We start from the raw sequence: 22,787 nt of genomic DNA on the forward strand, positions 1-22,787 counted from the left end.
AGAAGCCTGGATAGAAGGGACTGGTTTAAACTAGATTTTTTTCCTCTTTTTTTAACATTAAATCACGAGTTAAAAATATAAAATGTGTGCAGTTTCAACTGAAACAACCAACAAATTCGACCTATTTAAAAACATGGTATTAATAAATACAAACTACTAAGAAAATGCAGCAACTGCAGAACTAGTCACTTTACATTACAGTAAACAGAAAATTTCCGGGAATAACTTGAGGCTATTCGACCTTGAGCAGTTTAAAATATTGGTGATTGATAACTGGGAAGAATCATCATCAGAATGTGACGGTCGAATTGAGAGTAGGTATTTTCTGATGTAATCCAGTTACGTGAGGAGAGTTTTTTAATAGCTCCAATCAACATTCAATGCATTTTCAGCATTTATGCGAAACGATTTGGAATGATTTCATCACCAAGTACTTCATTATTTTTAGAAGCAATCCCATCTTAAAAGATCTCCACCATCTTGAATTCTTCGTTCAATTTTTAATCTGCGTTTTCTCGATTTTTTTTTCCTTGTACCTATGATAATTTTGATGAAGTATCTTTAAGACAGTACAATACCTTTTAAAAAAAAAAAACAGAAAGTAAAGGGATTGCTTTATTAAATTAGACGAAATAGCGCTTGATAATTTTTAGAACTTCTATGAATTTTTCCTCAAAACTTTAATGCAATGAAATGATGCGGTTTGTGAATTTGGATGAATAATTTAAAACTACACGTTTCTCAGTTTTTAGATTTTTTTAAAATCTAATTTTATTTTAGTCTAAACTGATTGGGATGACGCTAAAAAATTCTTTTAACGTTAATTGCATAAAAACAAAGATCTTAGTAAAAATCTAGAGATAATGAACTGTATGCTATTTAATTACCTATCAAAAACTGTTGATTGCATGCAGAATCGTATAGGTATAACTTCGTCAGAATAGGAAATCTAAAATACCGCACGCTTTTACATCTCAAATTCTGATTGGGTGACGGCCTTATATTTTACATGCATCAAAAGATAGTGAAAATAGAGTAAATATCCATCATCTGTTTATTCCCAAAAATTAAATGAAAAGCATATTTAGAATCTACCCTTTCCGTCTCCAGACCTTCCACCCCCTCCCAGTTTGGTCAGGAGAGGAAGGGCTTGAAAAAGTCAGAAAAAATTTCCGGAAATGATAGGATTCATGGAATTCATGATAGATTTATGGGATTGATCACTGTCTTTAATAGCATTTGGGTGAAGATAGGGAACTATCAGCTTTTGCTTTTCTCAATGAAATAGATACCCCACAAAAACAAATTGAAAATTTGTAAGCTACAAATCGTTTGTGGTTGCCCCTTTTACAGGGTGGACGCTAGAGGACGGGGGCTTGGACGGCAAGAGGACTACTCGTCTGGTCAGCAGAAGGGGAGATAAGGAGTGATAGATTTAAGAGGAATTAGAATAAGATAGAGAACCATCTTAACAATTTGTTCTTGTGGAATATAACATTTCTTTCAATTTATTTTTGTGGGATACCTATTTCATTGAGGGACAAAAAAAAAAGCTGCTAGCGGGGTTTTTTCAATAACGCATCAGCTTTCTCGAAAAATGTCGGTCAACTCATGAGAGGTTTTCTTCAACATGTAAGGCAAATTCCTATTACAAATGAGATACATAATGAAAAAAAATTGGATAAATATGACAACCAAAGCTGACGTCCTCAGAGGGTACCAGCTCCTTTTGGACTCACTGCTGCTAAGCGAGTTTTTCCATTGGAAGTATTATTTTTAATTGCTTTAAAATTTTGAATTCTTTACTTAATATGCGAATTCCTGTTAGTTATACCAAAAAGTCATCAATGAAGGCGAAGTAGTTCCAATGCTTGAGCGTGGAATATTATGTCCTGGGTTATGCTGAAAAATTACAAGTTGAACATAGATTTCATAACCGCAAATTCAATACAAAACGAAAAAGGAAATAATCCTTCTGGGGAGAAAAGAATATTGAGGATGTTAGTTTAGAGTTACTCAAATGAATTTCATACACAAAATAAACACTACATGCGGAAGCTTTGTGTATAACATACTACACACATTCTGTTTAAACTTTTAACGGATTACAATTTTCAAATAATAATTTTAAATGCGTTTTAAGAACTACATTAGACTATTTTCAAGAAGAGAGAGCGTAATGCAAAATCCCAAACAAACAACAAAAATCTTCAATATCTTGTCTTCTAACCTTTATATAATTATATTTGTCGCAGGCTAATTGAATTATTTACTTCTTTGAAAATAGCCACTATCGTTTTGCAACGCTAATTGGCTAATTGAATAGGCTTTGTAGGCTAATTTAAACATCTCCAGCATTTTCTAATCAGCCTGACATTCTTAAGGCTTGCTGCAGTGAACCCATAAACGTTTAAAGGCAGATAAATATCTTACAGATTAGAAAATTCTGTACACTTTTACAATCTGTCGGACGCGTTAAAAAGCCAGCGACCACAGTAAAGCGCCAAATTTTGCAATTAGCCTGAGACATATATCAGAATCTACGATAAATATGTTTTATTACTAACTTATTTATTCGTCAATAATACTAATTTCCCCAAAACTGCAAAAGCATTGATTGCTATTGACGGGCATTAAAAAAAATAAAGGGAATAATAATAATAAAAATAAGAAGAAAAAAAAACTTCGGTCATTTATCAATGTTTTACGTAAGACAGTAAATATTGCTTATGGCTTCCTGCCTGTCCATTGGACCCTGTCAAAACTACAATTCTCGAAGGTCATAAGAAAAAGCTATAAAATAACTCTTTTATTCTTTAGTAACGTCAAATACCAAATAAAATAACGCTACGCAATAGGCGACACCTTCGATAAATCCAAGGTCCTCAAGAAAATTAAGCATTCTTTTTTTTTTTTTTTTTTCAATCAGCCCACAAGTTTACTTATGGAGAGGACTGGATAATATAAAACTGTTTACGGGGTCAGTCAAACGCGTTCTTTTGTTCGTTTTAGGTAGAAGAGGGTCCGGGGTGACATGAAAGCAGATGTTGGAGAGCAAGAAGCGGCAGATGTTTCCGGATGTACCTCATACACGTGGCACGATTCGCCCTGTATCACAATTTACTTTTTCGCTCTTAGATTTAAAGCACAATTCGCCCTGTATCACAATTTACTTTTTCGCTCTTTTAGATTTAAAGCACAATTCGCCCTGTATCACAATTTACTTTTTCGCTCTTTTAGATTTAAAGGTTCAGACATTTAATTTCAATATTTCCATCAAGTTTAAAACTATGGGTGGTCAAATTCAATGTTGGGGGAGACGAAGAAAAAGTCGATGTTTGGTTCTATATAGGTTAAAAAAGAAGCGAAGATTTTTATCGCATGAAAACTATCTAGACAAATATTTATTAATCAGTATATGAACAAAAATATAACTCAAATGAATATTGTGACATTTATTTAAATTTAAACTTATTACAAATTAATGTATCACATTTGTATGTCCTTGAGTTTACGTTTGATTGAACTAACGAAAAAAGTACATAAAAACCAAATTTACTCAGCTCATCTGAAAAGTTAATGAATTCTAAGCATCATTTGTAACAGTTATCCCAGTTCCAGAATATTTTTCCATAACAAAATATTTTATAATAAGGTATAATTAATTTTAAATTAATTTATAATAAGGTATTATTAATTTTAAATTAATTTATAATAAGGTATTATTAATTTTAAATTAATTTATAATAAGGTATTATTAATTTTAAGGTATTATTAATATCTCACACTTGTACTGCAAGTGTGAGATATTGATACCAACTACTTTTCTTAGAATAGTTTTAGCTGTCTTTTTCTTACTGATATCTACTTCTTTTCTTACAATGGTTTTAGCTAACTTTTTCCTTACAATTTATTATTATTATTTTTTTCTTTTTTTTTACAAATATATTTTGAGAAATTTGTTTCTTCAACTTATGGTATGAAATGCAATTTTAAATTAAATACCCTTAACTCTTATCGTATGTAAAATGAAAATAATATTTTATTTATTTAGTGAAAATATTGATATTTTTCGAAGTAAAAAATTTAATAGAACCAGAGTCGAACATTTCAACTACCGCTTTCACATCAACTATCAAGCCACAAGTCTGATTAAAAAAAAAAATGAAACACGTGTAGTGAGAAAGCTGTAACGTGTATTAAATCTGAATCCAAATAAAATGTGATAAAAGGTATTGAAATAATTGATTACATAACATTAAAATCACATTCGAATCATAATATTACTACAGCTGATATGCTAAGATTGGAGGGAGAATACAAATTAAGAGATAACATTTTTTTTCTCGTAATTTTACTCTGATAACAGTTTAAAGTCGATGAGTAGACGATAAGATTTATGGAATTGGAAAATATTATTATGCAGATATTAAATAAAATTAAATGAATAATTCGTTACTACCGACAATTTAACAATTTTTTTCCTTACGCTTTTTCTTCTGTTTTACACAAACTTAAGATTTAAAACATAAACAAGTATATTATATGTGCAGGGGTCTGTCCAGACAAAGGTCAGTTTTTCATTAAAATTTCGAAAAAATTACTCGTAATTTGTGAATATAAAATAAACGTTAAGTCACATTATTTCAACCAGGGTCCTGCTCTTATGAATTTGTGCAAATAGGGTCTGGTTATTGCAAAAAAATTTTAAAGGAGTTTTTAAATTGTAAAGAGATACGAAATTATGCTCAGGTCTGTAAAATTATAACAAAAAAAAAATTTAAATTTTCAAAAATAAACAGCAATTGCTGCTTCTAAACTAGAGATGCAACATGCAAATATTTGATATTCAGCCTACACTGCTGAACATGGCTGAACTCAGAATATTCATTTCGTACGAATAATGGAAGAAGCGTCTGCCGAAGACAAAACTTAATTTGTTTATCTTTCTTCTGTTCCCCCCTGGGAAGGGTTTATTCGATTTACAAAACAATAATGAAGATAAACAAATTTGTGAAGGGTCCGATTAAAAGAAAAATCATTTTGTGAAGGGTCCGTTTTTAAGTTAAAATATTTTGTGAAGGGTTCGTTTTTATGAAAAGATATTCTGTGAAGGGTACGTTGACGGACCCAAATTTCTTCTAAACAGATCCCTGGTGTATTGTCAAAAATGGACAAATCAACAATTGGCAAAATTGATATAATATTTTTAAATTATTTAACAACAACTATTGCCTATTTGAAAAAAAAGAAGAAAAAAATTTTGGCAGTAGGCAATATAGCCACATTATGTATACATATTAAAAAAATAATAATAAATTTTAAAAAAAAGTTTTTATGAATGAAAAAGTGTTATAACTTTTTTTTAGTTTCAATAAATACTTTCGTTCAATTTAGAAAAAAATAATAATTTAATTAAAAAACAAAATTTATGTTACAACTTTATAATTATCAAATAGAAGTTACATTTTTAATTATTTTATAATGAGATTTGCGTAAATAATGATAATAATTATTATTTACTCGTAAATGAAGAAATGTTATACTCTCTTTTAGTTTTAATAAAAACTTTTTTCAAATTTAGATAAAAAATATATTCATTTAATTAAAAAACAAAATTTATGTTTACAATTTTGTAAATTATCAAATAAAAGTTATATTTTTAATTATTTTATTGTAAGTGAGATCTGCATAAATAATAATTATTATTCGAGGAATGCACAGGTTGTTCAGAATTCGCCACCATTATCATGGGTCTGTCCAGACATTTTGTGAAAGGTCCGTTTTTGTAAAATTGTGAAAAAATTACTCGTAATTTGAGAATCTTATATAGATTTCTCTTACACGGCACCAAAAAAAAGCCTCATTACAACTCCCCGAATGGCAACGTTAGAAAATCGACCTATGATTGCTTCTAAAAATGTCACATGGCAAATGTCACATGAGGTGGCTCAACATATAGCGCTTTTTAAAAACGGAAACAATAACCAGAGTGAGCATTATCAGGTTGTTCAATTCAGATTCATGCCCTAAAAACATGATAATATTTAATTTAAACTCAATTGGGAATTAATTAGGCTGGCCTTCTCCATGACTATAAATAAGTCACAAGGTCAGACTTTTGAGAAAATTAGTTTAGTATTGACTAAATAAGTTTTTAGTCATGCTGGACAACTTTATGTTGGTATGTCAAGAGTTAAGTCATTTGACTGTCTTTCAGTAATTGCTCCAAGATGCCAAATCTATAATTGTGTTTTCAAAGAAATTCTAAATGCTTAGTGTTAATTTCTTAGAGCTTTGTAGAAAAAAAAAATTTTTGGAAAAAATTTAATTGAAACTTCTATTGGCAGTAGGCAAGGGGAACTGCCAAAATCAAAACTCCCCGATTAGAAATGCAGCATGGCGACCTCCTCTCGGGTAATGCTAACAGTCATGCATTTTAATTTATTGTATGTAAAACATCCTCATTTTGTTCTAAAATGTTATGTACTTTATCACAAATGTTAATTAATATAGAAATTGATTTCAATAATGCTGATCACCAAAAAATATTTCATTTGGCGATAAAACAAATTTTTGTGTTCTTGAAAATGAAAGACTTTTTGAGGGTTATTATCTCACAAGGAAAAGTTAGGGTTTAAAGCTTATATTTTTAAATAATAAAATTTTTTTCTAAAACTTTCAGAATTTCTAGCATTAACTAATTTATTATACACATTCAGTTGAATTTAGGTGAGTAACTGCAATATTTGATAATTTATTTTGCTAATATGTTTCTCATTTAGCTAATGTTTTGATTTTTTCACCATGTACAATCTAAATAGCTAATATACTTTTTTAAAAGCCAATTAGAACATTGATAGAATTCTTCTACATAAGTACAATACTATGTCTTTGATGATAAAATACTATGTCTTTGATGATAATATACTATGTCTTTGTGCTAGAACATTGTGTTCATTGGCGTGCGAGCGCAGCGAGCCATGGTTCACGGCGTGAAACACATAGGATTGCGTAGCAATTCTCGGGGGTTGGCGAGCGTTAGGGAGCAGGGGGCGGAGCCTCCTAGTATAAAATAAACGTTGAGTCACATTCTTTCAACCAGGGCCCTGCTTTTGTGAATTTGTGCAAATAGGGTCCGTTATAGCAAAAAAACTTTTTCAATGAGTTTTTAAATTGCAAAGACATACAAGATTATGCTCAACACTGTAAAATTATAATTAAAAAAAATTAAATTTTAAAAAACAAACAGCAATTGCAGCTACTAAATTATCGATGCAACATATAAATAGTTGGTATTTAGCCTATACTGCTGCTGAATGCAGAATATTCATTTCGGACGAATAAAGGAAGAAGGGTCTGCCGAACTTCTGTCTTTCTCCCCCCCCCTTCCTGGGAAGAGTTTATTCGATTAACAAAACAATAATGAAGATAAACAAATTTGTGTAGGGTCCGATTAAAAGATAAAATTATTTTGTGAAGGGTCCGTTTTTATGAAAAGATATTTTGTGAAGGGTCTGTTAACGGACACTAAATTTCTTCTTAACAGACCCCTGATTATAGTATATATTTACAGTTCTTGCCAAAGATTAAGTAAAAAAAAAATTTAAAAAAATCACAAACTTAAGGGTCGCAAAACAAGTGTAGATTTCGAAGAAGGGATAAAATATTAAGAAAGAAGAAGAAACGCTAGCATTTGAATGAAAACCCCACCCCAAAATTATCCTGCGAAATCAGCTGTGAAAAGAAAAGATACATCAGCTGAAGTTTTGGCGATTCTCCATGTACATTCAACACATTATTATTCTTTTTTAAAAAAATCGATAGCTATGCATGTCTTTTTATTTAACTCTTCTCCCATAATGAAATCCTTGAGACACGCCGGCAACACTGACCTTCAGTCTACTGTGGTTTGTTTTTAAACAGTCGTCGAGTTCTAAAAATCTCAATTATAAAGGCTGACAATAAATCTATCAATCACGCGAGCAATAAGGGTTTAGAGAATTCGTTTAATTGATCATTCATCTTCCAGAGTATCACACTTCACACTTTTATGTTGAGAAAAATGCATGGAATGACCTTCGTAAATAGTACAAAAATTACATTAACAAAAATACTTTATAAGGAGAAATCATTAAGTCACATGATTTAAGCTATTCCATTACAGATCACCGCAAGCTTTAATGACAGGTTTCAGAATTTTAAAAAAAATTTTTAAATAATCAGAAATTTCATTTTATAAGCACTTACATTACTGAACTTTAAAACCAAAGAATGAATAAAAAATTCAGTTAATTAATAGAATGGAATTAAAATGCATTCCAATTATATATCGTGAACGATGACATGTATCGAATATACCATAGATGTTGCCAATGATAATAACGCGAACATTACCAAAAATGCAAAATATCGAAAACATCGCGATTATTATCGAAATTATCAGTATCGCGAGTATTCTCAAAATAAATATCGCGAGTATAATTGAAATTGTCAGTCTTGCAAGTATTATCGAAATCATTATTAACACGAGTATTACAAAAACCATAATTATGGAACATGTTTATATCGCATCCATTATTACGAGAAATATTGACTGTAATATTACGTATATAGTCGGCAACGATAGATATTGGATGAAATAATTATAGCGAGTAAAACCGATAAACGATCATTTTAGAATACGATACCATTGTGAGGATTGTCAGTGATAATAAAACGAACATTACCAAAAACGAAAAATATCGAAGACATCGCGATTATTATCGAAATTATCAGTATCGCGAGTATTCTCAAAATTAGTATCGGGAGTATAATCGAAATTATCAGTATTGCAAGTATTATCGAAATTATTAGTATCACGAGTATTATCGAAAACCATAATCGTGGAACATGTTTATATCGCATACATTATTACGATAAATATTGACTGTAATATTACGTATATAGTCGGCAACGATAGATATTGAATGAAATAATTATAGCGAGTAGAACGGATAAACGATCATTATAGAATACGATACCATTGTGAGGTTTGTCTAATATCATTTGGGTAACTAAAAAACTGAGTAATTTAAAAATAATAAAAATTGGATGTCTAGGTTTGAAAAATATCGCGATACATCATAAACACAAAATATTTCTAAACGATACATCGCAATAAGTTCCGATAACGCCAAGCACTAAAACTTTGCCACACCATTACGAGGCTAATAGAGATATAGATTTTTCTAATTTCTTTTTCTGATTAAATCTGTTACAAACCTCAAAAACAACTCTATTACGTTAAGTAGCTAAAAAAAATTGTTTGCCCTTTCAACGAGAAAAAAAAGTTGTCAAGGTAAGAAGAAGGCGTAAAAAACAGCCAAAGGGTAAATAAAAAGGAAGATAAATAAGAAGACGATGCTACTGAAGCTGAATATATAAAATCAATTAACTTCATTAACAATTATAAAACAACGAAAAGCGATTTTATCATTAATTTTGAAATCTACAAGGATAAACCCGTACGACAACATATCATTTCAATGTATTAACTTATTATATGAAGATAGAAAAAAAAAAGTCTGACTTTATTACTCTAGGTATATATAGTTAATCTTCATATTTTTAAAGAAAAGTCTTAAACAAATATGTAAATATGAAGTAAACATTCAGTACATCAAGAGCTAAATATTATTATTATGTTGATATTCGATCTCGTTAAAAGCACACAAGCGCATGAATAATAATGATGAACCTTCTACAAATAACCAAGATAATTATCAATATTTAAAAACAGGATGTAACGTATTTTAGTTTTTTAATAACTAGTAACTTAGCATTGCCAATGAGTATTACGAACAGCAGCATTACAAGTTACATCGTATCTCTCGTTATGATTCATACAGTATGCAACTTCTGCATTACGAGTTATATTGCCCCTTTCGTTATGATACATTCAGCATATAGCTTCAGCATTACGAGTTATATAGCACCCTATGGTTATGATACACTCAGTATGTAGATTCGGCATTCCAAGTAATATTTCAGCTTTCGAAATAATTCATGCAGTATGCAGCTTCGACAATACGAGTTATATTGCACCGTTGGTTATGTAGCTTCGGCATTACCAGTTATATTGCATCGTTGGTTATGCAGGGGTCTGTCCAGACATTTTGTGAAAGGTCAGTTTTTCGTGAAATTGTGAAAAAATTACTCACATTCTTTCAACCAGGGTCCGCTTTTATGAATTTGTGCAAATAGGGTCCGTTATTGCAAAAAAAAAAACTTTTTCAAGGAGTTTTTAAATTGTAAAGACATACAAGATTATGCTCAACACTGTAAAATTATAATAAAAAAAATTAAATTTTAAAAAATAAACAACAATTGCTGCTTCTAAATTAGAGATGCAACATACAAATATTTGGTATTTAGCCTATACTGCTGAACACAGAATATTAATTTCGGACGAATAATGAAAGAATCGTCTGCCGAAGACAAAACTTAATTCGTTTACATCCATCTTTCTTGTTTTTTGCCCTGGAAAGGGTTTATTCGATTAACAAAATAATAATGAAGATAAACAAATTTGTGAAGGATCCGATTAAAAGAAAAATCATTTTGTGAAGGGTCCGTTTTTAAGTTAAAATATTTTGTGAAGGGTCCGTTTTTAAGTTAATATATTTTGTGAAGGGTCCGTTTTAATGAAAAGATATTTTGTGAAGGGTCCGTTAACGGACCCAAATTTCTTCTAAACAGACCCCTGTTATGATACATTCAATATGTAGCTTCGGCATTACCAGTTATATTGCACCTTTGGTTATGATTCATTCAATATGTAGCTTCGGCATTACGAGTTATATTGCTCCGTTGGTGAAGATTCATGGAGTATGCAGCTTCGGCATTACGAGTTCTATTACCCCTTTGGTAATGATTCAAAATAATATGCAGCACAGAAAACTTTTCGTATTCATTCTCGAAATCAAGTAAAATGAATGAATCATTAGAGAAATCTGTTGTGAAAAAAACGGATTAATAGGTCAAATAACTAACACAGATTAATGCGAGCACTTGACATTGAAAACAATGTTTTCGCTAAATCTCTCCACGCCTAAAGTGACTGCAGATTCATTATGTTCTGAAACAGAAAAACAGAGCAGATGAAAGGAACAACAATGATTGTGCGCGTGTTGGCAAGATGCCGACATCTCTTAGATTGTTTTAAGTAGTAAATAGATAAGATAGCTTTTTTTGCTCCTCAAAATCGAATAAAAATAAACAACGGAGAGTCTATACATTATCCTTGTTACATTGGGTGTAATTAGTTTAATGGGTCTCGATGCTCTTGAACTAATTAAAATTGTCGATTTGTTTTGGAATGTTACTTTATTGTTACGTAAAAAGCTCTTACCGAATTTTGTATGCGATGTATAATTAACATTTTTAAAATTAATTTAATACAAAGGTTTATACTAGATATTTGGTCCTGTTATAGTGAAATATTGAAAAACCTACTCGCCATTTTCCGAATCTAACACAAAAACCGTGTCTTTTCAAGTAATGTCAGTTTTAAGGTTTTGAATTTGTGACGTCAGTGATGCATCGACTCCATTTGTCAAAAGTATTTCAGGAAGAGTTTATTTTCAAGATATAATATTTTAGTAGAGTTTTAATATTTTGGTATCAGGCCGTTTTTTACAGTAAAAAATTTGTAAAGAGTCCATTTTCTTGATAAATTTTATTTTGGAAAGGTTTCGTTTTTTTATGCTAAAATATTCGTGAAGAGTATTTTTCTGATAAAATTTTTTAGTAAGGTTCCGTTTTTTACGATAAACAATTTGTGAAGAGTCTGATTTTTCTGATAAAACATTTTGGTAAGATTCCGTTTTTAAAGATAATTTTTTATTTTATTTGAAGAACTCATATTCTTTTAACAACCACCCTGTCAGGCATTAATTAATTACATACCACTTACAAATGCTCATACAATATTAAATATAAAGTATTGGCAGCAGTTACACTGCAACTAATACCTCAATTTAAAAAATATTACACAAAATATAGAATTAAATTATGAATCATCGACTCTCCTACTAATATATTTTTACATTTATCTTATCAAGGCAATTAATTCGCATCTTTTCCTCTTTTCTAAATGAATTCGGACTTAACAAGGAACATACACGGTAAAAAGTGTCATAGCGATATTATTCAAAATTAGACTCAAGAACACAATATAAATAACTTGTCTTTTTTTTTCAGTCTAACATAGGTCTGTAAACTTGAAAAAACAAAATCATTTTCTCCATTCACTCTGCAAAATATTGATCAACTGTTTAAAGTATTATGCTAATACAGCTAACAGTTCATATGTTGTTTAAACAAAACAAATAATTTTAAAAAAAAACTGCTTTAAAAACAAAGATATTTAGTTTCATCATTTATCACTTTTATTTATAAACTAAACTAAGTAGCCTTTGTTCCAAAACATTTCAAGCCTTTGTTCTTCTCTTCGATTCTATTATTCACTTGCTATATCAACAAGCATTCGTAGTAAGCACCGTAGAGGCGAGCAGACATAAAATATATTAAATGTGACAATATCTACAGCCCAAATCCCCCAGTCTAACATAAGTTTATAAACTTATAGAAAATTAATAAAATAATTATTTATTCATTCTTTAAAGTTTTAATAATGTCAGGGGTCTGTCCAGACATTTTGTGAAAGGTCCGTTTTTGTAAAATGGTGAAAAAAATGACTCGTAATTTGCGAAGATAAAATAAAAGTTAGGTCACATTCTTTCAACCAGGGTCCGCTTTTGTGAATTTGTGCAAATACGGTCCGTTGTTGCAAAAAAACTTTTTCAAGGAGTTTTTAAATTGTAAAGACATACAAGATTATGCTCAACACTGTAAAATTATAATTAAAAAAATTAAATTTTAAGAAATAAACAGCAATTGCAGCTACTAAATTAGCGATGCAACATATAAATATTTGGTATTTATCTTATACTGCTGAACGCAGAATATTCATTTCGTCTATTCGAATATTCAGAAGCGTCTGCCGAAGACAAAATTTAGTTCGTTTACATTTGTCTTTCTCCCCCCCCCCTTCCTGGGAAGGGTTTACTCGATTAACAAAACAATAACGAAGATAAACAAATTTGTGAATGGTCCGATTAAAGGATAAATTATTTTGTGAAGGGTCCGTTTTGGAGTTAAAATATTTTGTGAAGGGTCCGTTTTTATGAAAAGATATTTTGTGAAGGGTCCGTTAACGGACTCAAATTTCTTCTAAACAGACCCCCTGAATGTACTTTAATTTTTGAGCTGCTATAACTAAACGCTACAACTAATAGCTTTTTTTTAAACAAATAATTATACTTAAGGGTGATTTATTTTCCTTATGATCGTGTGCGGTTAATATAGCTCAATCAGAAATATAAAAAAAAAAAGAGGAAAAAATATTTTTTAAAAAATGGTTTTTCGTACAAGGATATTTAGTTATATAAATTTTTATGGAAGCGTTTTCAACTTTTTTGTGTACAATGCAGTTGATTAAATGGTCTGGAATCACGAAAAAGAACGAGGCAACGGTATTTGCGTTAATATTGTCTTAAGAGTATAACAGAATACAAATTTCAAAATGGCGTTCTAAATGATATTTACTGCATCCACATAATAAAAACAAGAGAAATGCGCGCCACGTAAGAAATGCATGTTTACTTACAATAAACTTTCTTCTATTATCAAACATACCAAGTTAAAAGAAAATCAATAAAGTACATTCAGGCAGATGGACGGAAGAAAATACGCAGAAGAGAAAAAAGAAAAAAATTCAGTGAAAATTTATATCAACTGGTCACGAAGGATCCCTTTCTAATAGAGAAACGAGGTCATGTACTTTGAAAAATTGTTAATGTCCACTTCCGCTCCTTTCTCGAGATGCATGTTTTAACTGTAGTCATGGTAAAAATCGTTTTATGGCCAGAGAACAAACTAAGGACGAAAACGACACCGACGCAATGCAGCGTAAACGCAACATAAATAAAAGGTTGAACTCTACTGTTGCTACCTTGAGATGGAAGAAAAAGCTACATTCAAATTAAGAAACTACAATACAAAGTACAATAGAATAAAAGAATAAATAAAGAGGCGCAGAAAAAAAAGAATTGTTTACGCAAATAACATTTTTTTTTTAAACGGCATAAATTTAATTAAAAATAAAAGATATTAGCTTTCTACCTCAAACAGTATTGTCCGAAAATTGAAAAACAAGTAGAATATCAAAACAAATCAAGCAAAGGAATGTCTGAAAAAAATTAATATATAAATACAAAAAATAAACACAAATTTGTGACTCGCTAGTCAAAGATTCACTTATTAGTCAACAGAGGTCCGCGAGACTGAGATTATATTAGAGACTTTTTGTGAAAAATTCACAAAAAACAGGAAATTAAGTTAGGCATGAAAAATGTATATTAATCAAAAACTTATGTTTTATTTTAATGAAAGACTTGGAAACTTTAAGAGAATTAATTACACGAACTCTCCTTTAAATTGTCACTCTATAACAGATGTAAAAATTTTAAAAGACTGAAACATAAATTCTATCATTTTCAATAAATTATATACTTCTAGAAATTTAGGAAAATATTCAAATAGCAAAACATGTACAAAAAAAAAATATTAAGTTTCTTATAATTGATTAGAAGTGTGCGATACAAAAATAATAAAAAGCATCATTATAAATGTATTCAATCATATTTTAATGAAGCACATCTAAATATTTTAGCATTTCTTTATAAATTAAATAAGCATTGAAATTGATAATACGTATGTATTAATAACACGTATAACACGATAAATTAATAACACGTATGTATCAATAACACGCATAACACGATAAATTGATAACACGCATGTATTCGAACAGAAAGTAATAAACTTATTAACTATACCAACAACCAGAACTGTGTGCATATAAAGTAGGCAGCTTTCATTCAGTTTAAAGCAATATAATTTTATTCCTCTCAGCTTGAATGTTTATATGCTCTTCAAATGAGAAACTCAAACACTTGAATGACATAAGCAAAGTGCAATATTGGGCAATAATTAAAAAGTGATTGTAGGAAAAAAAATATTATCGTTCCTATTATAAGGTAGACGCGACCGAGCGATAAATTAAGAACGACCTTCGTTTCAATTAAAAAAATAATAATAAATAAATAAATTGAGGCAACTTTATAAATTTATTTAAAATATCTCTTGAACGTTTACCGGCAAGCAATAATATAAATTTTGTAGTTAAACAATGAAGTGAACTTTTTTAACAAAATTATAAATATGATTATAATTAGGATCAGACTCTCCAAATGAGTTATTTTAAGCAACTCACAAAAAAAAAAAAAAAATATTTTTTTTATCTTTTTATTCAAAAATTATTTTAAGGAATTTTATGTGCGATTTATAAAAGTGATGGGGTTTTAATTTACTTATTTCTTTGCTGAAGAGAGGGCGGAGGCAAAGCAATGCTTACGTACAAGAATAAATTCCCTATCTTGTCAACAAAAAAAATTATAAATTACAATGTATAATGTGCGAAAAAAATTAGTAGTATGTCGAACAAATAAGTTTGAAGAAAAAAAATTAATAATGAAAAAAATAATTCAAGGGTATAAATTTTTCATGTTGCAATTTTTAAAAAAAAAAAATTTATTGACACCAATGCAATTGATGTTGCAATTTTTATTTTTTCATTTTTTTATAGAACGCATTTGTTCGTCTACCTGCTAGTTTTCTTTTATAATAAATCTGGCACTTGAATTTTACTATTACAGGGTGCGTAGCCAAATCTTTCAACCAAAAATAAGCACCTTTTAAATACTTTTTAAGCACTCAAAAAATATTTTTTAGCACTATATACAATAACAAAATGTAAAATAATTTTTAAAGACTTCACATGATCATGATAAAATAACTAGTTTCTGACAAAGTATTCTTCTCTTAATTATATTAGCCACCATAAAAATATCAAGATATTTTTTGGTTCGATTTCAGAGGGTGGAAAATGAAGCCTAAAACTGAGAATAGCTTGTAAAATGCAGCAGAGTTGCACACGAGACCGCTAGAATCTCACCGAACCTAGCTCAGTAGACGCACATGCGGACTCGCAAGTATTTCATCAAACATGTAAAATGATTTACATTTTTATACGCTATGGATGCCGAAATTGATAGTGGTTGAATGAATTATGAATAACGTTAAATAGAACAATGAGAAAAGCACGCATTCGCATAATACGTGGCGAAAATCGACATGGTAAAGAAGAAAAAAATCATTTTCGAAAAAGGAAAATTAAGCACTTTTTAAAAACATCCCATGACAGAAGTACCTTTAAGGGCTTTTAAAAAACGAAAATCTAAAATAAGCACTTTTTAAAAAACGCAACGCCATGCATTACTAGTAATAAATACTAATATACTAATAATAAAAACTAGTGGGCTGCGCCTCCTGCTCGCAAACGCTCGCCAACCCCCAAAAATTGCTACGCAATCTTATATAGTTTGCTTCACTCGCTGCTAACTTAGGTGCATTGCAAATGCACAAAATTCTAAGAATTCAAAACAATCATTCAAATCCATATAAAAACTTTTTCTTTTTAAAAAAATTACATCTTTTTAGTAAATACTAAGTCATTAAAATAAATTTGAATTCAAATAAATGACATGTAATTCGTTAATCTATTAGAAATGTGCTATAGTATAATTCGTGATACAAATCAAAAATCGTCAAATAAATTCGTAATACATAAATTCGTGAAAAAAAGCGCTTTCGACAAAATATACTAAAATAGAGATCTTTCGACAAAGACTACTCACTTCTGCCTAGCTTAATAGTATGAGATTGCCGCAGTTGATGCTCTCCGGTTATTTCCGTTTCCGTTTATAAAAGCGCTATATGTTGAGCCACCTCAGCTAGATTTGGCATATGACATTTTTAGCGGCAATCATTGGTCGATTCGCCGTGTAAGAGAAATAGTAACGTAAACAAAACAAAACAAACGTTGCCACCGGCGGAAAAGAAATACAGTCAAAATTTGGGAGCCACGTAAGAGAATTATATATATTAGATTCTTAAAAATTTTATTACTTCGATTCGAAGCCCAGGCTTAAGCATACGGAAGAAGTTTGTAATAAGCTGACAAAAAGAGAAGGGGGTAAAAATCAAAAGATGCTTACGTAATATCTGTAGGTCCTTAAAAGATCTCTCGTGCTCTGTAAGTCCTAATAAAAAAAAATAATAAATAACGCCTTAATATTTATCACTCTTAGCACTTTCTACGGATTACTCAAAAACAATTACGAGTGAGGGCTTACTCAAAAATCCCCTTCACCACTCAAGCACTTGACCCGATTAGCGTAGATTAAAATCTAATTTAACATTAAAACAAGACAAAGAGATGCAGAGGCGATTACGCAATACGAGGCACGGAGCAGAACTCTTTAATAAACAAAAGCAGCAAAATCGCCGGCGGCGTTGTTTAAGATAATAAGACGATTTTAAGCATCACCGTTGCCAGCTCACTTACCTAAATCCTAAACACAACAGGTCAAGCATGCATAAAAGGGGAAAGTCATGTAACGTTATGTTAGTAACTCTGAAAAAACTTCCATGACCTTCCTGAAAAAGATGATAAGCTCTTTACAGTAAAGGAGAAAAACATCAAAATAAACAATAAAAAATTGATGACTCCGAGATTACTTTTGCGCGACCTTGAGCTCTTTGGTGATTTACAGATAGCAAGAAAATCAGCCTACCGATAACTTAGAGCAAAAATATATATATATATATATTATTACAACACAGCACACGAAAAGGGTTGCAGGCTATAATACCGGAACTATATAAAAATAAAAAATGATTTAGTGACTTTCTAAGTTATGAGACTATTTTGGAAATTGCTGATGTATGGTTAATAGTTGAAGATAGAGACATAAATTTAAATTTATTTGAACAGCGGCGTAACAGGGGAATCAGGAATATCATCATCGTCATCAAAATATTACTCACAAAAATGATTTAATAGGAATGCTCTGAAATGTGAAAGTAGATAAGTCATTCGTAGTAATCAATTCAGATATGAAGAGCTTGTCAAATGATATTCTAAAAAAGAGCTTAATATTTAGTTTTTTTTTACTAAATTTTAAAAAAAAAATAAAATAAATAGATACTGTGGTTTGCTCCATGCTAATTTTTTTTTGTTTTTTTTTGTTTGTTAAAATTGATTCCCGTATACCACTCCTTCTACGAAGTACTACTCTGAAATTGTTAATCACGTATTAGTTAGGATCTAATCATTATAAATCCTGCATTGCTGGGCAGTGATTGTATACAGGTACCTGAAAATTTTGATTCCGATAAACGGACTCTTCCATACACGGATTATCTGCTTAGATAAAAAAAATTAAATGGTATTTTCTCAATGTTTCACATAGCAAGCATAAATATACAACAGGACTCGTTAATCAGGGGTCTGTCCAGACATTTTGTGAAAGGTCCTGTTTTTGCAAAATTGCAAAAAAATTACTCGTAATTTGTGAATATAAAATAAACGTTAAGTCACATCCTTTCAACCAGGGTCCGCTTTTGAGAGTTTGTGCAAATAAGGTCCTGTTATTGCAAAAAACTTTTTCAAAGAGTTTTTAAATTGCAAATAGATACAAGATTAGGCTCAACACTGTAAAATTATAATAAAAAAAATTAAGTTTTCAACAATAAACAACAATTGCTGCTACTAAATTAGAGATGCAAGATACAAACATTTGGTATTTAGCCTATAACTGCTGAATGCAGAATATTCATTTCGGACGAATAAAGGAAGAAGCGTCTGCTGAAGACAAAACTTAGTTGGTTTGCATCCGTTTTTGGTTTGTTGTTTTTCCTGGGAAGGGTTTATTCGATTAACAAAACATTAATGAAGATAAACAAATTTGTGAAGGGTCCGTTACATTTCTTCTAAACAGACCCCTGTTAATGCTATTTAATATTCGCTCTGTTTTATGCTATTTAATATTATTTTATAGTGGGTACTCAAATGAAAGTGAAAAAGCTGGTACTGTTGTACGACACCTTGAAAGTTTTCATCTAATTTAGTAAATTTATAGCAAATTTTCGATAGGTGACGTGATTATTTAGTTTGAATTTTTCAAATTCAGATATATCCGGCGTCTGGGAGTCATAGCCTGATAACCTAAGAAATGCTAATGTTATCAAGCTACCATATAAAATGATCCCGTTCTCTTTAAATTTGATGACTCCAGTGATTTCACAAACAGTCTGGTAACTGGTGCTGGTCAAAGTAAAATTAGTTTCTTTCGAAGCCTTTGTGAGACGTTCTAATAAAGATGGAGTTAAACTCCTACGTTCATCAAGTCTACTTATAAAACGTTAATGCAATAAACTCATAAGCTAAAACGATTCTCAGACAGATGCACTTTAGAAATATAATCATAATCACGACTTCCATTCAGAGAAGCTTCAAAACTTAGAAGGAAAAGAAAATCAACAAATAAGCTTAAATTGATGCAAAACGGTTCCCTAAGAAGAGAACTAATAATACCCGTTTTTTATAAAAGCAAATCGGAACATAGAAACCTAAATAGGAAGAATTTTGTATTTGGGACAGACTTCGTTACAGAATTCGCGATTCAAGGGATAAATGATAATATTTTTTCTGAAACACAAAAGAGAGGTAAAATTTTTCCCTTTTCAATGACAGATCATTTTAACCGGTTGCCAAGCAACGAATTCGCCGAAGAGAAATTTCCCCGAACATCATATAACTGTTCCCCGAAGACTGTGTACTGCATTATAAACAGATACAATGAAAACATAAATTTAACAAACATATTTTTTTAAAAAGTTATTTTCAATTCAACCGTCAAGAGGTTCTTGTCTAATTTGCTTCAGAATTGCTTATCCAAAGTTATTATAGGAGAAGGAGGAAAAAAGATTTTTATATAAAATATATAATGGCTCCGCTCCGACAAAGCTTCTAAGAATGTAAAATTTTACTCGAAGATCCAGGAATTATTCCTGCCAAATAGGTTAAATGGATTCCCAGCCAATTTTGGATCACCGTCCAGTTAGTTAATCAGAAAATTTCCACCGCCCATTGCATATTGATAATAATAATTTTCTATTTCCATTTTTAAAAGTTTTTATTTTATTTCATCCGTCGTTGAACAGCCGACAAAATTTTTGGGTTTACCACTACTAATGTTAAACTACGTAGCCTTGTAATTTTGAACCAATCCAGAAGACAAGGAAACTCCTGAATCAGTACCCCCAGAGGTAGTGATTTCCTATCAGAACACGGATTACTTTGTAACTCGACAGATTTAACGTGCATAAGAGAACCTTCGGCCGGCGGGGATCCAAGCAGCGACCTCTTGAACATGGGCCCAGTGCCCTACCAACCAGGCTATCCTGGTCCTAAAAAAATTCTTATTTGTTATGAATAAGGGTGCAACTCTAAAAAAAAAAGAAAAAAAATTTTTTTTTTCGCGCTGAACTTTTCTGACTAAATAACAAACACGGTGTTGCGTTGTTCACCAGAATTTTCAAAAATGAATAGCTCACTGACTGCAAAATGTACCTTTCTATGAGAATGGTTTACATATCGCGTTAATCACTTGTTTTTATTTTTATTTTTTCCATTAAAACAAAATATTTCTGATTTTATTAGTCTACTTTTACAGCAAACAAAGCAAATACAGTACAGAACCTGTTATCCGGAAATCAAAAAACCGGAAAACCAAAAAACCGGAACAAAATTCGATAAATTTTCTCGCCATTTAAAAACAAAAATTTTTTTTTTCCTCGTAAGATTTTACTATTTTTCTTTCTTTTTTTAAAGATGTTTACCTTACCATCATTTTGGAAATAATCATTAGTGTATTACTTCATCGTTTTTTCTTATTTTTAAGATTATTTCCCAATTTTTTTATTTTTTTAGTTGGGTTTAACAATAAAAAAACGGCTTTTTGTAGCGATTCAGAAAACCGGAAAAATCAGTTATCCGGAATAGCGATGGTCCCGAACGTTCCGGATAATCGGTTTCCTACTGTATAACAGTTAACTTAGTATATCATTTTATAATTATCAATGAATGAAAATACCAGCAACTTTTTCTTGCAGCCATTTATAACTCTACATATATTTTTGTCTTAATTAATGATATTTTTTTAACCATAGCTTTATAAATTTTATTTAAAAAAAAAAAAACAATTTTAATTTAACTTTTCCCAGCATTACGAAGCATTAAGGAGAAATATAGCAATAATTATGAAAAAGTAGTAATCTTTTGCTAACAGAAAAAAATGTTAAATTTTAAGGAAATAAAAATTTTTTTTGAAAAATAAATTTAAAAAACAAATTGAAAATAAATATTAATTAGAAGACAAAAATGAAAACACTGACTTTTTTTCAAGACTAATAAGTCCTGAGAACTGAAAAGTGATACACTTTCCAAGCCTTTGCGTTATTCAAAATATACCCAATAACCAATTTAGTAATATTGGAAACGTTTTGTTTACTAATTCTAATGGAAAATAACTCATCTTGTCATAATGTATTAAGGCGTTTGTAGCTTTCAAAATATTGAGAACGAAGTAAATATGGAAGGTTAAGAAACCAGGGTGGTCACTCAAATCAGGTTCCCTGATTTTTAAAGGTAAAAATCTTAAAATTCCCAAGTAAGCGTGTTTTTTTTTTTTTTTTCAGAGTGTAGGATGGGTACAAGAAAAGCGTCAATATTATAAAGTATTTTATTTATATTTTATTTTTGAATATATCATCGTGAAAAAATAATTAGACAAATTTATTTGGACAATTTGGCAAAATTTTGTTTCCTATTCATTCTTTAGTCTCTGTTAGCTTTTTAGGGTAAAAGGAGAAATAGTTTTGGAAATGTCATCCCTGGAATACAATCAACGTTTATGTACATTCGATCTTGTGATTTTCATTACTATACAATTCGAATTTTGAATCAAAAATCAATTACTTAACAACAAAACAGTAAAATTAAATATTAATATATAATTAGTTCTTAAAAAAACTTATTTTTAAAATTAAAATATGTTAAAAAAGGATAAAATGAAATCAAGAAAATTAGCATCGATGAAACAATTGTAACGATTTGTCAACAAACATTGCTGTTAGCGATTCTAAAAAAATGCGTGATTGGTTGGCTTTGCTAAGAAAAAATTATTATCAGATTTTTTTTGGATGGGAGTACAAAATAGAGTTTAAAAAAATCGAAGAAAAAATTTCCAGCAGGGTGCATAGCCAAATTTTTCAACAAAAAGTAAGCACTTTTTAAGCACTCAAAAATATTTTTAAGCACTTTAGAAAAACATAATTAGGCAAGTTTTTGACTTTTGACAATTATAACCGTAATGTCGGAAGAAAAAAAATTTCGTATAGTTTTTGACAGTTGTCAAAAAACATGAAACACGTACAACGAATGGCGTTTTCATACGTTACGAACCGATGGTACGCTGAAATCGATTGAGGTTGTATTAATTGTAAAAATTTTGAATAGAACAATGTCTTTTTCAAATAATACTTTTAAGTACATAAAAAAACATAAGTAGGTAGGATTGGTAAATTTTTGACAATTGACGGTTTTATCTGGTTTTAACAGTCATGTCAAAAAATTTAAAAAAAAACTTTCGGCATGGTTTTTGACAACAAAATTTTTGAATCATGTAAATCGAATGGCGATTTCATACGCTACGGAA

General features: G+C 30.1%; 1 protein-coding gene across 3 annotated transcripts in view; it reads right to left on the reverse strand.

Moving 5' to 3' along the window:
- LOC107456864 (exonuclease GOR) overlaps positions 1 to 22,787 on the reverse strand; it is an 88,358-nt gene that overhangs the window by 49,604 nt on the left and 15,967 nt on the right. The gene's annotated exons all lie outside the window — the stretch shown is intronic.

Source organism: Parasteatoda tepidariorum, chromosome 4 (assembly GCF_982258835.1).
Source record: "Parasteatoda tepidariorum strain Cologne lab strain chromosome 4, Ptep-v5.0, whole genome shotgun sequence".
In the NCBI taxonomy this organism is placed as follows: domain Eukaryota; kingdom Metazoa; phylum Arthropoda; class Arachnida; order Araneae; family Theridiidae; genus Parasteatoda; species Parasteatoda tepidariorum.